This window comes from Xenopus tropicalis, chromosome 2, assembly GCF_000004195.4.
Source record: "Xenopus tropicalis strain Nigerian chromosome 2, UCB_Xtro_10.0, whole genome shotgun sequence".
Taxonomy (NCBI): Eukaryota; Metazoa; Chordata; class Amphibia; order Anura; family Pipidae; genus Xenopus; species Xenopus tropicalis.
The window spans coordinates 163,264,754-163,284,021 of record NC_030678.2 but is presented as its reverse complement, the minus strand read 5'-3'; the positions used below and the strand labels follow the sequence as shown (position 1 = coordinate 163,284,021).

Genomic DNA, 19,268 nt, shown 5'->3' with positions numbered 1-19,268 from the left:
AACAGTACCTGTACTTGATCCCAACTAAGATATAATTACCCCTTATTGGGAGCAGAACAGCCCTATTGGGTTTATTTAATGGTTAAATGATTCCCTTTTCTCTGTAATAATAAAACAGTACCTGTACTTGATCCCAACTAAGATATAATTACCCCTTATTGGGGGCAGAACAGCCCTATTGGGTTTATTTCATGGCTAAATGATTCCCTTTTCTCTGTAATAATAAAACAGTACCTGTACTTGATCCCATCTAAGATATAATTACCCCTTATTGGGGGCAGAACAGTCCTATTGGGTTTATTTAATGGTTAAATGATTCCCTTTTCTCTGTAATAATAAAACAGTACCTGTACTTGATCCAAACTAAGATATAATTACCCCTTATTGGGGGCAAAAAAAACAGCCCTATTGGGTTTATTTAATGGTTAAATGATTCCCTTTTCTCTGTAATAATAAAACAGTACCTGTACTTGATCCCAACTAAGATAATTACCCCTTATTGGGGCAGAACAGTCCTAGCCCCCCCCCCCAAAAAAAAAACTTGAATCGTGAAAAAAAAAATCAAACTCAAACGTTGATGAATCTCCCCTAAGTTTGCCCTGGAGCAGTAGCTCATAGCAACCAATTAGTAGAAAGCTGAAGTCAACTGTAATTAAAAATCCCTATTTTCGAAAGTATACACTTGCATAGGTAACAGGGAATGCACTGACTTTAAAAATGCTGTCATTTTGATTTAAGAGCAAGATGTCAACCTTGACTTCTAATTATCTAAGCTTGTCATAACCCAATCCCATAGTGATGATAACCTACATAATATATTTACCATAGTCTAGACCCATACTCCAATATCTAGTAACTGCTTCTACGGAGACATTCTCAACCAGAACAATCAGTATATAATGTTTTGTTACTTTATGCTCCCATCTATAGTACAGGTATGGGACCTATTATCCAGAATGACCTGGGGTTTTCCAGATTTTTCTCTTTTTTGGAAATTCATACTTTGGGGCACATTTACTTATCCACAAATGCTCCGAGCGTATTTTCTCTGACTTTTTTCGACACTTGCACAACTTTTTTTATATAATCGGAAAGGTTTTCCCGTTGTTTACAATCGTTTGGTACGAAAATTTCATGACTTTTGGATCGCCAATACGATATTGTCGTGACTAATACAATTTTTTCGCAAGCATTTTCGTGATATTTGCGATCTTCGGAAATTTTTGTATCCAATTCAAATTTTTCCCATTCGGGAATCAAACTCGTGATTTGATAAATCTGCCCCTTTGTCTATTTAAAATTGATTTAAACATTAAATAACTAAATTGTTTTGCCAGTAAGGATTAATTATATCTTAGTTGGGATCTTTTTAAAAAATAGAATTATTTACGTTAAATGGTGTCTATGGGAGATGGCCTTCCCATAATTCGGAGGTACTGGATAATGGATTCCCGGATAACGGATTCTATACCTGTAGTTACTGCCATTGATATTGATCACAGTAGAATAGCACCATCGTTAAAACACTTGGGTCCAGTTCTTTATGTGCCAAAGCTTCTTCTTCATCTTCTCATTCGCTGTCTTAATAAGGTATAATAAGTTTATTTTCATTTTGATGAGCTGTTCTCAATTTTTTTGTGTGTGTGTAAAACATATTAAAGTAATAATGTGAAACTCTATAGACAGGCAATTGACTCCAGTTTGCCATAAATAAGGGTATATTCAAATACTGTTACATCTAATATCTTTTTTTTTAATAATTCCCAATAAATATCAGCAGTTCTGTGTTAGATATCCAAGGAAAAATAATATGAAGAAATAAAGTACTCCATGGAGATTCTAAATGACTCGCAACTATAGTTACAAATCCCATCCAAGGGGGCTTCCCCATCGTCTTAAAGATCATTGGTTTTGCAAAATCATTATAAGCACAGTGGGCTGTTTGGTGTAAGGAAGACGAATGCTTCAAATTAAGGGTAGCTGGTGGGGTGGCGAATATTTATCACCAGAAAAACATCCATTTTGGTAAAAACTAACTTTAGCAAATAAACGGGAAGGTCATTGGCAACTGCATTTTATTCACATTCGTGTTTATAGATAATTGAAGACTTAAGTTTAAAAAACAGGTATGGGATCCGTTAACCGGAAACCCATTATCCAGAAAGCTCCAAATTACGCAAAGCCTGTCACCCATAGACTCCATTTTAATCAAATAATTCAGATTTTTAAAATTGATTTCCTTTTTCTCTGTAATAATAAAACAGTACCTGTACTTGATCCCAACTAAGATATAATTACCCCTTATTGGGGGCAGAACAGCCCTATTGGGTTTATTTAATGGTTAAATGATTCCCTTTTCTCTGTAATAATAAAACAGTACCTGTACTTGATCCCAACTAAGATATAATTACCCCTTATTGGGGGCAGAACAGCCCTATTGGGTTTATTTCATGGTTAAATGATTCCCTTTTCTCTGTAATAATAAAACAGTACCTGTACTTGATCCCAACTAAGATATAATTACCCCTTATTGGGGCAGAACAGCCCTATTGGGTTTATTTAATGGTTAAATGATTCCCTTTTCTCTGTAATAATAAAACAGTACCTGTACTTGATCCCAACTAAGATATAATTACCCCTTATTGGGGCAGAACAGCCCTATTGGGTTTATTTAATGGTTAAATGATTCCCTTTTCTCTGTAATAATAAAACAGTACCTGTACTTGATCCCAACTAAGATATAATTACCCCTTATTGGGGGCAGAACAGCCCTATTGGGTTTATTTCATGGTTAAATGATTCCCTTTTCTCTGTAATAATAAAACAGTACCTGTACTTGATCCCAACTAAGATATAATTACCCCTTATTGGGGCAGAACAGCCCTATTGGGTTTATTTAATGGTTAAATGATTCCCTTTTCTCTGTAATAATAAAACAGTACCTGTACTTGATCCCAACTAAGATATTATTAATCCTTATTGGGGGCAAAACAATCCTATCGGGTTTAATTATTGTTTTACTAATTTTTTAGGTGACTTAAAGGAACAGTAACACCAAAATATGAAAGCGTTTTAAAGTAATTGAAATATAATGTGCTGTGGCCCTGCACTGGTAAAACTGGGGTGTTTGCTACAGTAACACTACTATAGTTTATATAAATAAGCTGCTGTGTAGCCATGGGGGCAGCCATTCAAGCTGGAAAAAAGGAGAAAAGGCACAGGTTACATAGCAGATAACAGATAAAGACACCATTGTATTCTACAGGGTTTATCTGTTAGCTGCTATATAACCTGTGCCTTTTCTTCTTTTAAATGGCTGCCCCCATGGCTACACACCAGGGTTTATATAAACTCTAGTAATGTTTCTGAAGCAAACACAAAACTTTTACCAGTGAAGGGCAGCACTACATTATAGTTTAATTTCTTTGAAATATATACATTTTTTGTTGTTACTATTCCTTTAAGGTATGGAGATCCAAATTACGAAAAGACCCCTTATCCGGAATACCCTTGGTCCCGCGCATTCTGGATAAGCATTCTGGATAATGGGTCCTATACCTGTAGTAGACATTATTCTTACAAAAATGAATTGGTCGAACAGAACATTGCGGCTCTGTTGGTTACTTTTAAAAATATGGAGATGTTTATTGTGCTCCACAACAGATAATAAATACAATGAATAGATGGCTCTATTCCCCTGAAATCTATGTAAACGTGCCTTGGGGCAATACAACCATTGGCATTTCCAACTCATGCATAAATGGAAATATGTAGAGAAGTAAAATTCTGTGGATCAAAAGACCTATAAGGCCCCCCTTTATTGTACAAGGAGCAAGCCAGACAGAACCCAGCAGGCAATTTCTTTCACACAGGCCTTGACTTCAGCAGTTCACCTCCCTTCACTAAGCAGAAATAAAATGGAAACATGTTTGATAACTGCCTCATTAATATAATCACTGATTGTCAAAAGAGGGTAGAATACATTGATAGCAATTATGGCCAGTCTCGTTTGGCATGGGCCAAAATCATCGTGTAAAGAAGAAGCTAATTGTCTGGGAATGTGTAATATCATTGAGAATGCTGAATGTGATTATTTTTCTGTCACTTAAGGGACAGTTGTAGCTATATGTATTAGTTAATTAGTTAATTCCAAAGACTAGTCAACCTCCTTATTCAAACACTCATAAAGCTCTGTCCCAATATTAAGGCAGAGTATGTATAGTATAACCAATACCAACTTTGCACAACCCATTCCGTTGCAATGTGTGCACCTCATGATATTTCTGTTGCTATAATTTTTATTTTTTGGGGGCATAAAAAACCCAGAAAGTCCTTGGAGCAAGACTAGTGCTTTAGCCAGGCAGCAGCAGCGTAGAGATGTAGCGAACTGTTCGCCGGAGAACTAATTCGCACGAAAATCGGGTGTTCGCAAGTTCGCAAACTTTTAGCGATGTTCGCAATTTTCGGTTCGCCTTAGCTGGAGCCAAATTTTGACCTCTCACCCCATAGCCAGCAGATACATGGCAGCCAATCAGGCAGCTCTCCCTCCTGGACCACCCCCGGACCACTCCCTTCCATATATAAACCGAAGCCCAGCAGCCATTTTACATTCTGCCTGTGTGTGCTTGATGAGTTAGCATAGGGAGAGAGCTGTGCAGGGGTTTGAGGGACAGTTTAGGTAGCTTTGCTGGCTAGTAATCTACTTTCTACTGCTCTGTATGTAGCTGCTGTGGGCAGCTGTCCTGCTGATCTCATCTGCTGTAACCCAATAGTCCTTGTAAGGACTGCTTTTATTTTCTGATTACTGTTACTCTTCTTTTCATTGTGTACTGCAGCTCTGTCTGTGTGTGTTGGAGACAGGTGTGCTGCTCATAGTAGTGCACCAGCACCAACCAGAGATCACTTTTTTTTTATTATTAATTTTTTTTTTTTTTAATTTAACTTACTGTTCTTTAACGTGTCCAGTGCTGTTTGCTGTTGTTCATAGTAGTGCACCAAACACGTTACACATAGTAGTGACATTGCATTGCAATAAAATCACCTGAGCGATGTTTTTCCACCAGCAATAATATATTCCGTATCCACTACTGCGGCGTTTTGTCTTTGCGTGTGAACCGGCCGTAACCTTTACATGACATGATTGGTAGAGATGTAGCGAACTGTGCGCCGGCGAACTAATTCACGCGAACATCGGGTGTTCGCGTTCGCGCAAATTCGCGGACTTTTGCCGATGTTCGCCACTTTGGGTTCGCCGCGTTTTTTTTTTGGCGCCGCGTTTTTTCTCCTTGGTTTTCCGCCGCGTTTTTTCCGCTTCGTTTTATCGCCTATGCATATACATAGGAATAGCTTGCGGTTTTTTTTTGGCATCATTTTTTTGCGTTTTTTTTTTTTTTACGTTATTTTTTTGCGTTTTTTTTTTGGCGCTTTTTTTTGGCGTTTTTTTTACAGGTATTTTTCAGAGAAGTTTTTGCCCTTGATCCCCCTCCTGCATGCCACTGTCCAGGTCGTGGCACCCTTTAAACAACTTTAAAATCAGTTTTCTGGCCAGAAATGGCTTTTCTAGGTTTTAAAGTTCGCCTTCCCATTGAAGTCTATGGGGTTCGCGAGTTTTGGCGAAAGTCCGCGAACGGGTTCGCGAACATTTTTGCGCGGGTTCGCTACATCCCTAATGATTGGCATGTAGACGCTGGATGTTTTAAAGAAGTTTATTACACAAGCTTAGAAATGTAGTGTGATTTCTGCCCTTTACAGCACAAAACGCAACGCTGTGTCAACAACGTATTTTTCAGAGAACTTTTTGCCCTTGATCCCCCTCCTGCATGCCCCTGTCCAGTTCGTGGCACCCTTTAAACAACTTTAAAATCAGTTTTCTGGCCAGAAATGGCTTTTCTAGTTTTTAAAGTTCTCCTTCTCATTGAAGTCTATGGGGTTCGCAAAGTTCGCACTTTTTGGCGGAAGTTCGCGAACAGGTTCGCGAACTTTTTTTGTGAGGTTCGCTACATCTCTAGCAGCAGGCAGCCTACGTAACCTTCCCCGGCAGTAACAGTGGCTCCCAAACTGTGGAACTGGCTTAACCGGCGGAGGCACCTGGAGTTCATTCAGCCTGAAGTCACGTTAAGTTGAGAATTAGGGTACATTGCCAATTCTTCTCACAGATATACCTAAAAACCCAGTTTAAAAGTCAGTTAGGGCAAGATTGTGGGTGAATATGTACTTGCTGTCCTAGTTATTCTTGAACCTACGACTGAATGATTGACACAGCAGTGTCTTATAGTGATGAGCGAATCTGTCCTGTTTCCCTTTGGTGAAACATTTGTGAATCTTTGACGCGGGGCAAATTTTTACGCAGCAAATGTTGTTGTCCATTTTGCAAAATAATCCGCCAATGGAGAAACGTGAAAATCTATGTCTATAACAATTATTTCACCCATCACTAGTATCGTATTACTGTATATCTGTGCTAATTTTATGAACTAATAAGGGCTCTGGCCAAATTTTAAACCTTCGGGGGGGGGGGGGTGGAACTGGATCTTTAAATGGGGTTTAAATTAAAAAAGTTTGCAAATAACTGCCCCCTTGGGAGTGCTACTTCTTTCCTATTGAATTAAGGTAGGTGAGTTCAGGTATAAGGCTATACAGCTTTTGTATAGTGATGGGCGAAATGTTTCGCCAGGCATGGATTCGCGGCGCATTTCCGGATGAAAAAATTCACTGCAGAAAAATTTGCCGCACGTCCAAAACTTGTCACAAGAATAGTCGCGGGCATCAAAAGAATACTCGTGCATCCAAAAATTGTCGCAAGAATAGTCGCGGGCAACAATTTTTTTGCCGCCCAACATTTTCGCCGTTTTGCAATTTTTTTTTTTAGGATGCAGTAAGGATCTCCCTTCAGCCGCCATGAAATAGTACAACTTCCATGGAATAATTAATGTTCCAGAATTCCTAGCTGTGTATCTTATACATCCTCATTGGGCCTCCAAGAAATCAGCATTCTATTATGAGAGTTCGGATGCTGATGCCACTTGTACTTAATAGCGTTTGTTTAGATGTTGCTATTTTTTTAGTTTTCCTTTTAATGAGATCAAACTACGGAAATTAGCAACGCGTATAAGTACAGCGAGCCGGCAACCTTTAACGATCAGCTGTAGGGGGAATAAATAGAAACCGGGATTCATGGAAAAATATTTCATTAATCCATGTAATGCTAAAGCTGAGCTTTACTTGCCAATGTCCCCGAAGAAATCATTTATTATGAGTCAGCAAAGGTATCAGAATATGTGCTGCAAGGGAAGGGTGGGTATGAAAAATAATTCTGCCTATAAAGCGTAATGCTTTAAATCTGCCAGTAACATTATACAATAATCTCTAAAGTGCCTGCTGTGCATAAATCATCACATAATCTGTGTCTCTGTAAACTGAGTGGGTTCCTATTAGGGGCTTGACGTGTAGTAAACCGAATGATGTTCATTGGATCAACGTTATGAGAGCAATGCCTAAAAGGTCCTTGTGTTTGACAATGGCAGTATATGGCAGAATGTTTCATTCTGTATTCCACAGAGTTAAGGTGGCCATACACCTTCAGATTCGCTCGCTTGGTCGCCAAGTGAGCAGATCTTCTCCCGATATCCCCCACCTACAGGTGGGTGATATCAGGAGAATCCAGGCTAATTTGATCATTTGGCCCTGGGGCCAAATGATTGAATTATAATGACAGCATCGGCAAAGTTGGTTCGGGGACCGCATCAACGAGTCGATATGGTCCCTGATCCGACTTGATTTTTTAACCTGCCCGATCGATACCTGCTCAATTTCAGGCCAGATATCGGTTGGACAGGCCTGTCAGTAGTGCCCATACATGGGCCGATTAGCTGCCGAATTGGTCTAAGGGACCCATATCGGCAGCTTGAATCGGCCCGTGTATGGGCACCTTTAAACTGAAACAGTCCATCAGTTGATACATTTGAGATTATAATTAAGATCTAGGCGCAAACTCTAATGGTTCCGTAATGACGGCCCCATAACTTTGCCTATATGAGCAGCGGATCTGAGTTATGAGTTTGAATGGAGCTCCTGAGACACCAAAGGGTTAAGAAAGGAGGAGCCTTGACCAGGTTAGAAGGGAATCGAAGACAGTGACTAGGTGGTGGTTCCTCTTCCATCTTTGGTGCACAGGTTGGAATATACCACCCTCCCACCCTTATTGAGGTATGGGGGTTTATTGGCTGTGTTACAGCGAGGGTGTACAGTGGGGGAGGAATGCTTGCCAGGTGGGAAGGGGCTCGTATTTCCCAGTCTAGTAAAGTGCAATTCAGCACCCCCCAGGTAGGGGTCCCAGGAGGTAGTGGTGTTGAGTGAGGCTTACCTTCTCTTACTTGCCCATCACAGCATGGGTGCCTTTTGGCTGGCATGGCAGGTAGCTAGTGATGGGTGAATCTGTCCCGTTTGTCGTTGCTGAAAAATTCACAATTAGGATATGAAAATTTGAGAAATGGCGAAAAATCTGTGAAATTAGCTTGTTGCGCAAATCTTATTTTGTGGCAATCGTCTTTTTTTTTTTTTAAACAAAATTGACGCACTCGACTTTTTTTTTAATGTGTGTAATTTTTTTAATCACGCGGGCAACATTTTTTTGACACGGAAGACAATTTTTTCCGCTGCAAATTTTGTCTTTAATTTCCCCCCCAAAAAAACGTCAATGGTGAAACGCAGAGATTCGCTTTGAATCCATGCCTGCTGAATTATTTCGCCCATCACTACTACTTGAATTAAAAAAAATTGCTTAAAGTTTGTCTTGGACAGCTTCCATTGGCTTCTACACACACTCACCAGCTTTAAGATGGCAAATTTTTACATTCAAGTTTTTAATTTTGCTCTTAATAAATCTTAAACATTGGAGTTTCTAGCACACAGAAAAATGGCAGTTCAAACTCAAAATCAAACAATGATAATTCTACCCCTTATTGCTCATTTGTAGAGCACTTGTATCTGCCCCTTATGCTGAATCCAAAGCACAGTGTTGTGGGTTTAACGTAGCCCTGTTCTTAATGCCTACCATAATTCATATTTCCTCTCTTTAATGCTTATCAAATTATTTTACTTGAAGCAATATTTATATAATTTGTATTTATTTATTTACAAATTTATTACCATTTCTATATTTTTTAATACAAAATAGCATTCCACCACTGACATCCTCTCTCAGAAAAATCCTTCATTCCGGGGGCCAGAGTTTATGCAGTTCGCTCCTCTCTCCCCTCTCCTGATCCCCCCTCCCATAAGAATTCATAAAACTCACTCCCCCACCCTTAGGAATGTGTGATCTCAGCTCTAACGGCTAGAGCTGCATCAGGAAGCTACTTAAAATGGCAGCTGCAATCTTAAACAAACAGAGAAAGCTTCTAGGGCTCTTTACTCAGGTATGGTAAAGTTTTCTGCAGAATAAATATAGTGTTCTAGGTGGCACTAATGTGGCAAATCTATTGGCAGTAAAATGCCAAAATGACTTTCCTTCTCCTTTAAAGACAGCAGTAACAGAAATTCAGCAGGGAAGATTATCGCACAAACTCCTATGTTTTATGTTGGATAAAGTTCTTTCTGAGCAAATTCAGTTTAACATGACCATTTCCCTTTAAACAATCCATTTCACTAAGGAGAGTTCAGCTAACAGTATAGTTCACCCCACAGACAATCTTATTAATATTTAATGTCTTTTTAGACTCTTATTAAAACCATCAGAGCATGTCAAACCATTATTAAAGTGTGGTCATATGCCATAACATTTCCATCTTGTTTGGTGTTATTCAGCAAGCTTGTGTACAAGGGCACACATTAAAGTCATTTTTTATTAGGAAATTACTGCTTAGCCGTCAGTTTGGGAAGGGAAAATGGTAGGTGAAGATGTTCAAATAATACTGTATAGTATGTTTTTTTGTACAAAAACCCCTAATTTTTCACATTTAATTTAACTGCCTTTTTTTAAAAATAATTTTTATGAATATAGATACACTCATATGTTGTGTATATTCAAGAAAGACAAAGCATGTACACTAGCAAATCAATTTGTCCGATTCAGATGAATATTATGTACGTTATGTGTGATTATTTAATCATGTTTCTAGTGCTGAATAGTTTTTTCACGAGGCATGGATTCGCAGCGAGTTTCCGCTTTCCGCCATCGGCGAATTGTTTTGAGAAACTTCTGTGAAAATTTGTCACGGAAAAATTCATTGCACAGAAATGTTTTGTCACGCCTCAAATTGGTAGCGTCAAAAATTGGGCGCGGTCGCATGAGAAAAAGCAGCGGTTGCGTCAAAATTGGGCGTGGTCATGTCAAAAAAGTCAAGACAAAAAGGAACACCAAGAGCCCCAATAGTGTAATATGTTTTTACAAGGAGTAATGGTAGAATAAACAAATAAATACTCACAAACCAGGGTTACCAATAGGCAACCACTGTATAGGCAGGTGGGGAGATTGTCCTGACCCCACTCAGGAATAAGAAGTCGCTCTCTGTAGAAGGAAGAAAAATGGGGATGACACCCCTCCACTCGGGGTGGACTCGGTATAGTGATAAGACAAAACAGAGGCTCCTGGTGTGTATATACAAAGACACTGTTTTTTTTGTGCTTATTCTACATTGCCTGATGAAGCAGGAAATGCCTGCGAAACGCGTTGCAATATTGTTGTGAATAAACTATTACTGAAAATTACCACTTTTGTTGGTGTCTGCCTGGAGGAGGTAAGCTTACTACTACCTCCTCTGAATTACCCATTGGGTTTTTAAGTGTTTTTAGCTAATTTTATCCTTTTGGCGCCTCTGTTTTGTCTTATCACTATGTCAAAAAAGTCGCGGTTGCATAAAAAAAAGTGGGTAACAAAAAAAATACATGCGGACGACAGAAAATAGACGCGGGCAACAAAAAAAATTACGCAACAAATACGTAATGCGAATTTTCTTGCTATTTCGCAAATTTTCTTGCCGTTTCGTGAATTTTATGGCAAAGCGAAATGGGACAGATTCACTCATCACTAGTGCTGAAATATCTCCACCAATTAATGCAAGAACAGGTATTGGATCCCTTATCTAGAAACCTATTACCCAGAAAGCTCCAAATTACTGGAACCCCATCTCTAGTGATGGGCGAAATAATTTGACAGGCATGAATTTGTTGCAAATTTCCGCATTTAGCCACTGGCGGACTATTTCGCGAAACAGGCGACAAAATTCAATGTGGAAAAATGCGTCATGCTTAAAAAAAAATTGCACCATTTTGCATATTCTTTCAAAAGATTCATGTAACGGGAACAAATTCGCGAAAAACAGCGAAAATGTTGCGCGGGAAAAAAAAGTGTTGCGCATGTCAAAAAAATTGTTGCACGCGTAATTTTGTTGACATGCGCTATAATTTTTATGTGTGCAGTGAATTTTTTTGCGGCAAATTTTGTCGCCAGTTTTGCTAAACAATTTGCCAATGGTGAAACACGGAATCCACGCCTGCTGAATAATATCACACTAGTCGCAAGCATTCTGGATAATAAATCCTATACCTATACACCACTTGCCCTGGCAAAAAGAAATTTTAACTAGAATTTGTGGAGCCCAATAGGTAAACAGTCAATTTTGTTGAGCTTCTGGGATTTGTCCATGAATTATTCTGAATTGATTTTGAATTAGATGAGAACTGCTTCACAAATAAGAGTGTGAGACTGTATATATAATACTGAAGTTGTCTTTGAGTACTTTGTTCTACAATAGACAGGAAATATGAGATTCATTACAAATATAAGAGGCTGATTATTAATGTTCAATTGTGCTTAATGCTGCTATTTGTGGTTTTTATCTTATTTTTGCTCAATGGTTTTCTTGTTTTGGACCCATTACCAAAACTAATTTGCTTAGAAAACATAGGGCTAAAGGGGGTAATTATGAATGTTTGAGTTTTTTCCCTGCAATTTGCCATTTTTACATAGTAGCATAGTAAGTTACAGTAGGTTGAAAAATTACACAGGTCCATCAAGTTCAAACTGTTATGTCTATACGACACCTGCCTAATTGATAGTTGGTCCAGAGGAAGGCAAAAAACCCTTCTGAAGCCTCTAATTTGCCTCCTAACCCCAAGATGGCAAGATAATCCCTGGATCAACTCACATGCTAAGAAGCCGTCCAACCCCTTCTTGAAGCTATATAATGTATCAGCCAGCACGACTTATTCAGGGAGGGAATCCCACAATTTCACAGCTCTCACAGTAAAAAAAAAACCCTTTCCGACTGGTTAAGGGGATGGAAGAATTAAACTACGAGGTTAGACTGTCAGGGTTGGGGTTGTTTTCTCTGGAAAAGAGGCGCTTGCGAGGGGACATGATTACTCTGTACAAGTACAATAGAGGGGATTATAGGCAGATGGGGGATGTTCTTATTTCCCATAAAAACAATCAGCGCACCAGAAGCCCCCCCTTTAGATTAGAGGAACGGAGCTTCCATTTGAAGCAGCGTAGGGGGTTTCTCACGGTGAGGGCAGTGAGGTTGGGGAATGCCCTTCCTAGTGATGGGGTAATGGCAGATTCTGTTAATGCCTATAAGAGGGGCCTGGATGAGTTCTTGAACAAGCATAGTATTCAAGGCTATTGTGATACTAATATCTACAGTTAGTATTGATGTTGGTATATATAGTTTATGTATGTGAGTGTATAGATTGGTAGGTGTGGGTTGTGTGTGCTGGGTTTTCAACCCTATGTAACTATGTATTAAGATGGACCTTTCTTTCTTCTAAGACAACAACAAAAAAATAAGAAAAAATATTGATCTCAGCAAAACAAAAAAAATTGTGATCACCTTATTTTGTTGCAAATTGCAAAAAGTTGAACACTAATCAATTAGCCACCAGGGGTTTTTAGTTTTGATCATTGATTGGCTTTGTAGTCTCTTAACCAAGGGTGAATATTTGAGGTTCTTCTGCCAAAACTGGTTGAATACTTCCAAAATAATTTGTCATTCCCTGTTGGCAAGCTCAAAATAATTCTACAGTTTAATCTGTTATATAATTCCTTAGTAATAAGGTCACTAATCTGCATTTCAAGTTTGGCCAACGTAGATAAAATATCTCCCTAATAGGAGTCAGTGAGAGTTAATATCACAGCTCCGACCTTTACAAGCCTTGCATCTTTTGTACTTAATCGTTGAGGACTCACAGGAACCCTCCGCAACCTGTATGAATAGGAAACGTGTGCAAGCCTAAGTGCTTCCGAAATATCCCCATGCCGTGGTGCTGTATAATTTATGTGGGTTTCTTAAGCCCAAGTTATGGAACGTGACATTTATTTAAGACCGCGCATTCTACAAGGACATCATGGGGATTCAAACAAAGGAGAATATTATGTTAGAGAGTTGGGATTTTATAAATCAGTAATATGTTTTTGAGTGCTGATTTTTATTTTTTTTTACCCTTGGAAAAATATTGGAGCTGAAGGCTCTGTGTGGAGACAAACACGGGCACAACTCATGCAAAATGCTTTACATGCTCCTTAGTTGCCAGAACAAACTAAACCCTCAAGGGCATATAAAACAGGAATCAGCATTTGTGTAAAAGCAGAAAAAGCACAAATGGGAAAGCTCATGTTTATTATTTTTTTGACACAACCAAAACTTTTTCTTCATTCTGCAAATTTTTGCGGTAGTTTCATGAAAAGTTTCTCCAGTGGCAAAATGTGGAATTTTGCTGCGAATCCATGCCTGCCAAAAAAAATTGTATATATATATATATATATATTTCTAGAATGGAGAGCACACCACCATTCAGGAGCGATACCTGGGTGCCAGAGCAGAGAAAACAGAATAGAGAGGCAGGTGTCGGCACTCACAGGGTTCTCACGATGAAGCCACAAAGCAAAGTAGGATGCAATAGGTGAGATTTATTGGACACCTGCCTCTCTCTCTCTCTCTCTCTCTCTCTCTCTCTCTCTCTCTCTCTCTCTCTCTCTCTCTCTATATATATATATATATATATATATATATATATATATATATATATATATATATATATATATATATATAATATATCCAAGTTCTGATTACTAAAATAATATAAGAGTAATGTATATAAGGTAATAAACGAAGAAAAGCTTCCAAGCACTCCGAACCTTCTGGGTTTAAAATCTCATCTTTATTAGTCCATTAAAATACAAATGCCTAAAGCGTTTCGTGCACGTGCACACTTAATCATAGGCAGCCTATGATTAAGTGCGCACGCGCACGAAACGCGTTAGGCATTTGTATTTTAATGGACTAATAAAGATGAGATTTTAAACCCAGAAGGTTCGGAGTGCTTGGAAGCTTTTCTTCGTTTATTATTGGAATTATTCCCTTGGCTACGGGTTCGGGGCTTCGGGCACCCGGACCACTTTGGGACCCGGGTGAGTGTGCCTTGATCGTTAATTTGACTTCACAGATCTTTGTTTGGCTTATAACATTTGTGTCAGGCCCGGGGTTTTTACACCCGGACCTCACCTCTTCATTTGGTACGAATTCTTTTGTTTGTAGATTTAAAGATTTAGCCATTTTTTAATCTTTATTTTACTATTGTGACTTTTCCTAGTTTAATATGATTAATTAATTTTGTTGTTTTGTTTTTGTTTGGTGATGTATATAAGGTACACTCAATGATATTGTCACACATGGTTTCCAAACACCCAGAACAAATGGCAAGATTCCAGTCTGAGCTCACTCTTCTGCCTATAGCAGCTGCCTTTCACTTGGGAGGACTTAATGTGAGAGAACCAAGGCAAGAGTTCTGGGCAAGTGAGGGAACCAGAGTGTATCACAGGAGTAACAGGGAGAGTATGGTTAAATCACAGAGAGCAGGCCAAGGTCATAACCAGATAAGCAGCAAAGTACCAAATCAGGATCCAGAAGGCACAGTCAAAGAATGGACAAAAGGGTCAGTTTAGGCAGAAAACCTCAAAGTCAGGAATCAGGCAGAGGTCGTACACAGGAATCAGTCAAGAAATGCACCCAGGAGCTCTACAAGGCAGAACCTACAGTACATTGGGTGAAAAAAACTTGAAAAGGTTTAACCAATTTAAAACCAGTTTTGAGTTTATATACTGTAATTGGTAGAACCTACATTGGGCAATAAAAATAACACAATATAATAATACAATAATATATTTATTAATGTTACATAGTTACACTGGATCCATCAAGTTCTACCCTTCCAAACAAACCCCAGTGCACATAGTTATATAGTTAATCAGGGTTGAAAAAAGACCAAAGTCCATGAAGTTCAACCCTTCCAATGAAAACATTACGAAACAATATGGGACGTTTTGCATTCCCCATTTGCAATTGGCTTGTATAGAAATTGTCCTGAGGAAGGATGCAAATCCCTAAACTGCTGTGTTATTCCAAACACAAGTAAAGGGTCAATAGTTTTGATTTTCAAGATCCTCAAAGATGAAATTAATCTAATGTACGAACAATATGATGACAATATCAACTGGTAAATACCAAGTACAGCTTATATGTCTGACTGTATGAAAGTTGATGCATTTTAAGATGGAGTATGCATACTTAGGGAGAGATTTACTAATCCCCGAACGGTCCGAAGGCGTCCGAATGCGTTTTTTCGTAATGATCATTATTTTTGCGACATTTTCGCCGCCGTCTCAACTTTTTCGTATGTCCCGCAGATTTTTCGTCACTGTCGTGACTTTGTCGTATATTTTCCGCGACTTTTTCGTCGCCATCGCGAAAAAAAACGGATTGGTTTTTCCGCAGTTTACTATCGCTCAATACAGAAAAATCGCGACGACGAGGAAATAATCGCGCAAAATCCGATTAAAGTTGCGGCAGCGACAAAAAAGTCACGACAAATACGAGAAACAAAACAGCGACGAAAAATTTGCGAAATTTTCGTTTCCAATACGATTTTTTCCCTTTCGGGATTCGGATTCGTGGATTCGTAAATCTGCCCCTTAGTTATTCATGGGTATAACTAGGTCCAACGTTTTCAGAGATGTATTTCAGGCACTGATAGATATTTTTTATTTATTTTGGTAAAAAAAAAACAACAGGAAGTACTTTCAACAAGTTCCCCTGAGCAAGCCAACACAATTATTACAAAAGCATTGTCACTGCCAATAGTAACAATGTTCTTATAGTAAATGTGTTGGCTTGCTCAGATAAACCTGCTGACAAGGACTGGAGTGATTTCCTCAGCGCCTCAGGCTCTAAACTCGTTATAATTGATCACTGTTTTCTTTTACTTGTCCAACAATTTAGGGTCTATAGCCTTGGGGCAAACTTACATAGAGGTCTACATCAATGTCATGTCCAAGGTATCATAGAACAATGCCTTTAACTCTGTGAGCAGAAAAATGTATGGCAGGGAATAAAGGACAAAGGTGATATCTGTTTCTACTGGGTTTTTTCCCTATGTTTTTGAAAAACAGCAATTTTATAGACTTAATTAGCATTAAATTCCAGCCTGATCTGCAATATCTGTTTTTGTGTTTTTGTAAAAGTACAAAAGTCTTTTATTCATAAACATGTCCACAGAAAGTGTTATGCATTTCATGCCTTAATGCACTTCCCGTCTCCCTAGCATGCCAATACCTAAAGTTTCATATTTGGTAACTCCTGCCCTATACAGGTATGGGACCCGTTATCCAGAATGCTCAGGACCTGGGGTTCTCTGCAGAATTGGAATCTCCATACCTTAGGTCTACTAACGAGTCATTGAAACATTAAATAAACACAATAGTTCTGTTCTGCCCCAATAAGGGGTAATTAAATCTTAGTTGGGATCAAGTACAGGTACTGTTTTATTATTACAGAGAAAAGGGAATCATTTAACCATTAAATAAACCCAATAGGGCTGTTCTGCCCCCAATAAGGGGTAATTATATCTTAGTTGGGATCAAGTACAGGTACTGTTTTATTATTACAGAGAAAAGGGAATCATTTAACCATTAAATAAACCCAATAGGGCTGTTCTGCCCCCAATAAGGGGTAATTATATCTTAGTTGGGATCAAGTACAGGTACTGTTTTATTATTACAAAGAAAAGGGAATCATTTAACCATTAAATAAACCCAATAGGATTGTTCTACCCCAATAAGGGGCAATTATGTCTTAGTTGGGATCAAGTGCAGGTACTGTTTTATTATTACAGAGAAAAGGGAATCATTTAACCATTAAATAAACCCAATAGGGCTGTTCTGCCCCCAATAAGGGGTAATTATATCTTAGTTGGGATCAAGTACAGGTACTGTTTTATTATTACAGAGAAAAGGGAATCATTTAACCATTAAATAAACCCAATAGGACTGTTCTGCCCCAATAAGGGGTAATTATATCTTAGTTGGGATAAAGTACAGGTACTGTTTTATTATTACAGAGAAAAGGGAATCATTTAACCATTAAATAAACCCAATAAGGCTGTTCTGCCCCCAATAAGGGGTAATTATATCTTAGTTGGGATCAAGTACAGGTACTGTTTTATTATTACAGAGAAAATTGAATCATTTAAACATTAAATAAACCCAATAGGGCTGTTCTGCCCCCAATAAGGGGCAATTATATCTTAGTTGGGATCAAGTACAGGTACTGTTTTATTATTACAGAGAAAAGGGAATCATTTAACCATTAAATAAACCCAATAGGGCTGTTCTGCCCCCAATAAGGGGTAATTATATCTTAGTTGGGATCAAGTACAGGTACTGTTTTATTATTACAAAGAAAAGGGAATCATTTAACCATTAAATAAACCCAATAGGGCTGTTCTGCCCCCAATAAGGGGTAATTATATCTTAGTTGGGATCAAGTACAGAGAGAGGAGAGAGCTGCACAACCTCTGGCCCCGGGGAATGAAGCATTTTTCTGAGAGAGGAAATCTGATATTGAAGTACATGTGTACACAGAAAAAGACATGAAATCCTGTGTTTCTTTTGATAGAGGACTCTTCACAAACTTCTCTGAGTACTTATGGCTGTATTTACATAGACTTTTCTAATAAAGCTTACTTGGCTTTTACCTTTCCTTCTCCCTTAATTCTACCAGTACATTCTCTACCTTGCCCTTTCCTCACCAAGTTTATTTCGACACATGTTCATATAAGATATATTGTCTTTTCCACTGACAGTTAAATACCTGAACCACAACATATTTTACTCTAACGCATCAAACATAATTTGTATGCGACTCATATCTGAAATACATTTCAGTGCATATTGTAAATGCAGCCCTAATGGTGTGTAGCTAATGTGTATCAGCTAAATGGAAGAGAATAAGAATTGCTATTAATTATAGTGCCTATATTAAATATTTATTCATACCTGACCTATTCAGCTTTTACTCTTTCCATTTGTTTGCCCTAAATGAGACACACTCTTTCATTAATCACCAAGATTCTCTTGTATTTTGTAAACGCTTTGTAGCTTACAGTTCTGGTTGAATTGTTGATGTCTTTACTGATTTATTTAGCCTGTTTAGTTCAGCTCTGCTGCTGTGTTACACTTTAACATCTGTGCATTTGCTTTTCAACAAAGCTACACCGTTATCCATACATTTCCTTCTCTGTTTTTTTCTTTTCCTTTGTTCAACCCAACGTGTTTTCCTTTCTCTGATGTGGCCTCTGCAATAACCACACAATATAGGGATTAAAGGGGAACTCTGGCTTCCGAACCAAAATTTGTTAAAGAGCACCAACACAGAAACCCCTAATATACCTATCCCTGTAATCTGTTCCTTCAAACAGTAGGAATAAATGCCATTTTTAAATGCTGAAATCCAGCTGCAAATCCGTTGAAATCCTGGCAGGGGAGGAGGGACTAAAACACTGATGTTACAAATTGTAACACAGTCTCCACAGCTTACAGACAGCATGCAGGAACTACATAACCCACAATGCATTGCACTGAGATGTTCCCTTCCTTATTGACATCACGTGTGCATGTTGGATAGGACTATCAACTATCCAACATGCCAGATGTAAATCAATTGTAACATTGCTTATATATACTAAACATACACGTGGTTGAAACATATTTCAGCAGAAGATTCTTACAGTATTTGTCAAACCCTCTGCTAGTGTAATTAAAACTCCGGCTTCTGAACCAAAATCTGTTAAAGAGCCCCACACAACACAGAAACCCCTAATATCCCTATCCCTGTAATCTGTTCCTTCAAAAAGTAGGAATAAATGCCATTTTTAAATGCTGAAATCCAGCTGCAAATCCGTTGAAATCCTGGCAGGGGAGGAGGGACTAAAACACT

At 38.4% G+C, this 19,268-nt stretch overlaps 1 protein-coding gene across 1 annotated transcript in view; it reads left to right on the top strand.

Moving 5' to 3' along the window:
* cntn5 (contactin 5) overlaps window positions 1-19,268 on the top strand; it is a 778,158-nt gene that overhangs the window by 484,210 nt on the left and 274,680 nt on the right. The gene's annotated exons all lie outside the window — the stretch shown is intronic.